We start from the raw sequence: 6,921 nt of genomic DNA, 5'->3' as shown, positions 1-6,921 counted from the left end.
AGCGGACTTCCAGCCTTTTCTGTGTTTATTAAAAGTCAGCAGCTACAAAAAGTGTAGCTGCTGACTTTTAACCACTTAAGACCCAGAAGATTTTACCCCCTTCCTGACCAGGGGGTATTTTGCGATTCGGCACTGCGTGATTTTAACGGACAATTGCGCGGCCGTGCGACGCTTTATCTAAACGAATTTGGCGTCCTTCTTTTCCCACAAACAGAGCTTTCTTTTGGTGGTATTTGATCACCTGTGCGATTTTTTGATCATGCGCTATAAACAAAAAAAGAGCGTAAATTTTGCAAAAATAGCAATATTTTTCACATTTTTTTATATGAAATTCCCCCCCAAAAAAATGTAAAAATCTAAATTTTTTAACATTTTCGGCCAATTTGTTTTATGCTACCTATGTTTGGTAAAAAAAAATCGCAAAAAGCGTATTTTGATTGGTTTGCGCAAAAGTTATTGCGTTTACTAACAAAGGGAAAGATTTTTTTCATTTTTGTTGGGTTTTTTTTTTTACGCGTAATGGCGGCGATCTGCGATTTTTTTTTTTGCGGTACTGCGACATTGCGGCGGACAGATCGGACCCTTGACTGACATTTTTGACACTTTTGGGGTTACCAGGGACATTTCTACAGTAATCAGTGCTATACATATGCACTGTTACTGTAAAAATACACTGGTAGTGAAGGGGTTAACTTTTTTTGAAAGGGAGGGGCTATGTGTGTCCCTAGGGGCCTGCTTTCTACTGTGATTGGCTGTGGCTTCAGATGTATGAACAGTGATCAACGGTTCTACATAGTAGGACCGTATGATCATCCTTCATACACAGGGGAGAATGACAGGCAGCTTGTTTACACAAGCCGCCTGACTTTCTCCCTCTCCCCCGACGATCGCAGAGTGACCAGCGGACATCGGGTCCGCCGGTCACACGCGTGGGGGGGTGCGTGACCGCGCGGGAGCGCGCCCCCGGCGGCGCGCGCGCGCTCCCTAGACCCTCACAGGCTAGCGACGTAGACCTACGTCGCTTTGCCTGTGAGGGGCTGACTGCCGACGTAGATCGGCGTTAGGCAATCGGCAAGTGGTTAATAAACACACACTCACCTGTCCCACGGTCCAGCGATGCGGCCACCCAAAGCCTCCATCCTCACCCGCGCCGGCATCACTAATGTTGGCACCCGGCTGTAACAGCTTGCGGCTTCACAGCCGGGTACGCACTACGCATGCGCGAGTTGCGAAGCGCGTCTTGATTGGCCGGCAATCTTCTGGGACCTCTGACATGTCCCAGAAGATTGCGGGGAGGGAGGGGGAGAGGAGAACTTCCGCTTAGGGCCCCGCGGCGCTCCGAGCGGAAGTAGGAGCGGGGACCTGTCAAAACTAGGTACCTGCTCCCCCCCAAAAAAAGGACATGCCAAATGTGGCATGTCAGGGGGCTAGGACTACCTAAAGCTTTAAGCTGCCAGATCAGCGTGAGATAAACTTCATTACAGGTAAGTTAGCTTACTAAAATGATAGATAATTTTTTTTTTTTAGCTAAGCATTAGCTTTTAATGATAATGCCATTACATAAAATAACTATAGTATATTTCTGTTTTATAATTTCAGTTACTCTCTCAGAATAAAGAAAATACATTTCTATATATAAATACTTCTCAAGGTGAAGAAGCAAGAGCTTACCAGATGTCATCTTCACCAAATGACCCTTTTCATAGCACATCTTTAAGTTCAGCAAAAAATGAAAATACTGGATTTTTGCCAAGTATGTTTTTCCACATTATCATTTCTTAATGGGGACATAAGTCAATGGGTATGGAGACCATAGAATCTTATTCAAGTCTGTGAAACCTTAGTGAATTCTTTTACAAAATGCAATTGCCCCAAAAGTACACCACTAACACCACATGATCATTGTTTACAACTTTGATAAATGCCACAATGGAATCCTTGTATAGCAATAAGGGTCCTTTCACAAGGGCTTTCCACCTGGCAGACTCTGTTTTGCTCAGCGGGCATCGATCCGCCGATCCCCGCTTAGCCAGCGGATGACAGGTCCATCTCCGCTTACTTTGCAGAGATAGACCTTTTAGAACCCTGCTCTCCTCTATGGGAGATCGGATAAAACGGGCTTGCCTGTCCGTTTTCATCCGATCCTATCCGATCCTCCAGACGGATGAAAAATAGGGTTTCCATCTGTCTGGATTTCATGGACAGGATCGGACTGGGTAGCAGCGGGTGTCAGCAGGCATGTCACCGCTGACATCTGCTGCTCCATAGAGGTGCATGGAGCGTCCAATCAGGTCTGAAAAACTAACAGGTGGACCTGATGGGAAAGCCTGTGTGAAAGGGGCCTAAAGCTGGATACACACTATACAATTTTCTTTAGATTTTTTCCTTAAAGCCTCGCACACACGCAACGAATTTCCGCCGACCGGTCGTCTGTCTTTTGTCCAGAGTGGTGTCTGTTGGTTGGAATGTGCTCTAGACTGCACACAAATTTTCCCGCACGACAGAATTCTACTTCAGAAGTGATGTCATGTGTTGGTTTGCTTTCTTTGTGTTCTTTCATCTCTGAGCATGCTTAGTCTTGCTCATAAGATTTTTCCCCATCGAAATCTGTACTAATGAGACGAAAATCGGACGTGTTTTAATGGTCGACAAAAATTTTATAGCCTGCACACCAGGATTTTTTCGGCCAAAAAGTCGGAGTCGGATGTCGGAAGCATCATACTAACAAGCCGAAAATCGGCAGATCGGTCGTCGGACGAAAATTCCCAGCCCAATTTCCACTCATGTGTACGGGCCTTTAGACTTACCAAAACCATATAATATGAGGTCACACCTAAACACTTTCTATTTGTATGCAATCAGGCAGGCTCTTGCACTACATAGTTGAAGGTAAAGCCCCGTACACACGTAGCGATTGTCGGCCGTAAATATTCGGCCGCCGAACGATCGGCCGATTGTCGACTTGTTAGAATGAGGCTTCCAACAACCGACAGCGAATTTTCGGCCGAACAGAATCTGGCGTGCAGACTTTAACATTTTTGTTGTCCGTCACCAGAACGGCCGATTGTTCGCCAGTCAGTACAGAATTCGGCCGACAAACAGCAGATTAGCAAGACCGGGCATGCTCAGAAAAGAAAAAACACACGGAAAGTTAACCATCACATGGCATCACTTCTGCAGTCGGCTGTTGTTGGCCGACAAAATTCATGTGCAGTCTTTAGCACTTTTCAGCCGACAGGACAGCACCGGACAAAAGACGGCCGATCGTTCGGCCGACATTCGGTACGTGTGTACGGGGCTTTAATCTAAAGGAAATCTACCAACAAAAGTTGTATAGTGTGTATCCAGCTTAAGAGATAATTAGTGGAATACAATGTAACAATAATGAGGTTTGATAAACCCCAAACTGAGTGCACAGAATTTGGAAGCTTATATCTCCAAAATTTACAAGTCAGAGAAGAAAAAGACCAGATTTAACCACTTGCCGACCGCCGCACGACTATCTACGGCGGCGGTCAGCCCCTCACAGGCAAAGTGACGTAGGTCTACGTCGCTCGCCTGTGAGGGTTTAGGGAGCGAGCGCGCGCCGCCGGAGGCGCGCTCCCGCTCCCGCCTGGTCACGGACCCCCCCGCGCGTGTGACCGGCGGACCCGATCGCCGCCGGCCACTCTGCGATCGGCGGGGGAGAGGGAGAAAGTCAGGCAGCTTGTGTAAACAAGCTGCCTGTCATTCTCCTCTCTGTATGAGAGATGATCACATGGATCTACTATGTAGATCCATTGATCACTCTGCATACAGTTGAAGCCACAGCCAATCACAGTTAGAATCACGCCCCTAGGGACACACACAGCCCCTCCCTCTCAAATAAAGTTAACCCCTTCACTACCAGTGTATTTTTACAGTAACAGTGCATATGTATAGCACTGATTACTGTAGAAATGTCACTGGTAACCCCAAAAGTGTCAAAAATGTCAGTCAAGGGTCCGATCTGTCCGCCGCAATGTCGCAGTACCGCAAAAAAAATCGCAGATCGCCGCCATTACGCGTTAAAAAAAAAAACAACAAAAATGACAAAAATCTTTCCCTTTGTTAGTAAACGCAATAACTTTTGCGCAAACCAATCAAAATACGCTTTTTGCGATTTTTTTTACCAAACATAGGTAGCATAAAACAAATTGGCCGAAAATATTAAAAAATTTTGATTTTTACATTTTTTTTGGGGGGAATTTCATATAAAAAAAAGGGAAAAATATTGCTATTTTTGCAAAATTTACGCTCTTTTATTGTTTATAGCGTGTGATCAAAAAATCGCACAGGTGATCAAATACCGCCAAAAGAAAGCTCTGTTTGTGGGAAAAAAAGGACGCCAAATTAGTTTAGGTACAGCGTCGCACGACCGCGCAATTGTCCGTTAAAGTCACGCAGTGCCGAATCGCAAAATACCCTCTGGTCGTTTAGCAGCCAAATCCTCCGGGGCTTAAGTGGTTAAATATTATAACGGTGGTAAAACCACCACATGACATCTTAGAGTAGACATGTGCAGAACATAAAAACGTGTTTAATTTTGTTTTGGATAGATTTGTTATGTTACTAATTTTGTTTAGTTTAATAATTTCAGAATGTGTTTAGTTTAGTTTCCTATAAACATGACAAATTCCATATAACCCCCACCCCCCCCAACTAGAATATAGGTCAGTGACACAAAGCAAAGCAGGATATAGCATCATAAACAGGTGCCTAGAAGAGTCTGCAAAGCCTCCTAATGCAGCCCTGTTGTAAGTATTTTTTTTTTTTAAACTAATACTAATTTCTACTTTAACTAATTTCACTCTGTTCAATAACATGTTGGTTGTCAGACTGTAAAACCCTGTCACCTGGAAATATAGATGTAACTAGAATAACTGGCATTAACCGGTTCCCGACCGCCCGCCGCTGATTTACTGCAGCAGTGCGGACCTCGTAGGTTCACGCACCTGCAGCTAGGGGGCGAGGGCCTGCCACCGACGGCGCGCTCCCGCCCTCACTCGGCAGCAGGGACTCTGATGCAGCGGGCAGGCGGCTCCGATTGCTGCCTGACACTCACGATCTCTCCCCGCTGAGAGAGAAGAACGGTCTCTCTGGAATGATCACAGAGTGCCTGTGATCCTTCTCTGTAGGATCACAGGTCTCTATGATCATTTCACAAGCCACGCCCCCAGTTAGAATCTTTCCCCTAGGCTCACATTTAACCCCTTGATCACCCACAGTGTTAACCCCTTCCCTGCCAGTGTCATTATTACAGTAATAGTGCATATTTTTAGCACTGATTACTGTAGTAATGTCACTGGTCCCCCCAAAAGTGTCAAAAATGTCAGTTAGGGGTCCGATCTGTCCGCCGCAATGTCGCAGCCCAGCTAAAAATTGCAGAGCGCCGCAATTACTAGTAAAAAAAAGTTCCCGTAGTTAGTAGACGCGATAACTTTTGCGCAAACCAATCAAAATACGCTTATTGGGGTTGTTTTTTTTTTTTTGAACAAAAATATATAGCAGAAAACAAATTGACCTAAAATGTTAAAAAAATTTAATTTTTAATTTTTTTTTTTTTGAGAATGTTATATAGCAGAATGTGAAAAATATTGTTTTTTTTTTCAGAATTGTCGCTCTTTTTTTGTTTATAGCGCAAAAAATAAAAATCGCACGGGTGATCAAATACCACCAATAGAAAGCTCTATTTGTGGGAAAAAAGGACATACATTTTATTTGGGTACAGCATTGCACGACTGCGCAATTGTCCGTTAAAGTTACGCAGTGCCGAATCGCAAAATATGGCCTGATCATTAAGGGGGAAAATCTTCCGGTCCAGAAGTGGTTAACAGAGTGTCTGCTGAACTGTAATATAAAGTATCGGTACCCCTATATCACACCCCGCAGATCTTGTGATTGGGTGGGGGTTGGTTTAATGACACACTCTAGTCTAGAAGGTCTAGAAAAAGCTGCTGTAATCAGCAATTTCAGCTCTTGATTTTTTTGAAATTATGAATGAATCCTAAGAGCCAGTGACTCTAAGGCCTCATGCACACAGGACGTTTTTGCAGCTGCTGTTAGCAGCGTCAGACGTTTTTTTTTGCAGCTGCAGAACGCCCATCCATGTTATTCTATGGCCTCATGCATACATAGAGCTTTTAGGAGCTCCAAGTGGCATAGGCGTTTAATAGCTGCATAAAAAACCTAGGACCAGTGCGTTCTGGAGCTGCAGCGTCAAGATGTAAAAACGTCTGACGTTGCTAAAGGCTGAATAATGTTGCTTAACGTGCGTTAAGCCACCTTATGCGTTTTTATTCTTCCATTCAAAATCAATGGTTCCCTATGGGAGCCTATTGATTTGAATGGAAGGCGCACCGCAAGTCGGATCAGGATGATCCGACTTGCGGTGCGACTTGCGCTGTGAGAATCTTGAGGGGGAACTCCATGCCAAAATGGGGAAAAAACGGCATGGGGTTCCCCCCCAGGTTCCAAACCAGTCCCTTCAGGTCTGGTATGGAATTTGAGGTTAGCCCCACGCCGAAAAAACGGCGTGGGGTCCCCCCCAAAATCCATACCAAACCCTTATCCGAGCATGCAGCTTGGCAGCCCAGGAAAGGGGAGGGGATGAGCGAGCGGCCCCACCCCCCTGGACCATACCAGGCCACACGCCGTCAACATGGGGGGTGTGGGTGCTTTGGGGCAGGGGGAACCCCAAAGCACCTTGCCCCCATGTTGATGAGGACAAGGGCCTCTTCCCGACATCCCTGGCCGGTGGTTGTGGGGGTCTGCGGGCAGGGGGCTCATAGAATCTGGAAGCCCCCTTTAACAAGGGGGCCCCCCCAGATCCCGGACCCCCTCCCTATGGGAATGGGTATGGGGTACATTGTGCCCCTACCCATTCACCCCATAAAAGGCAGT

This window comes from Pelophylax lessonae (genome assembly GCF_965119305.1).
Source record: "Pelophylax lessonae genome assembly, chromosome: 10".
Classification (NCBI taxonomy): Eukaryota; Metazoa; Chordata; class Amphibia; order Anura; family Ranidae; genus Pelophylax; species Pelophylax lessonae.
This window is presented reverse-complemented; position numbering follows the sequence as displayed.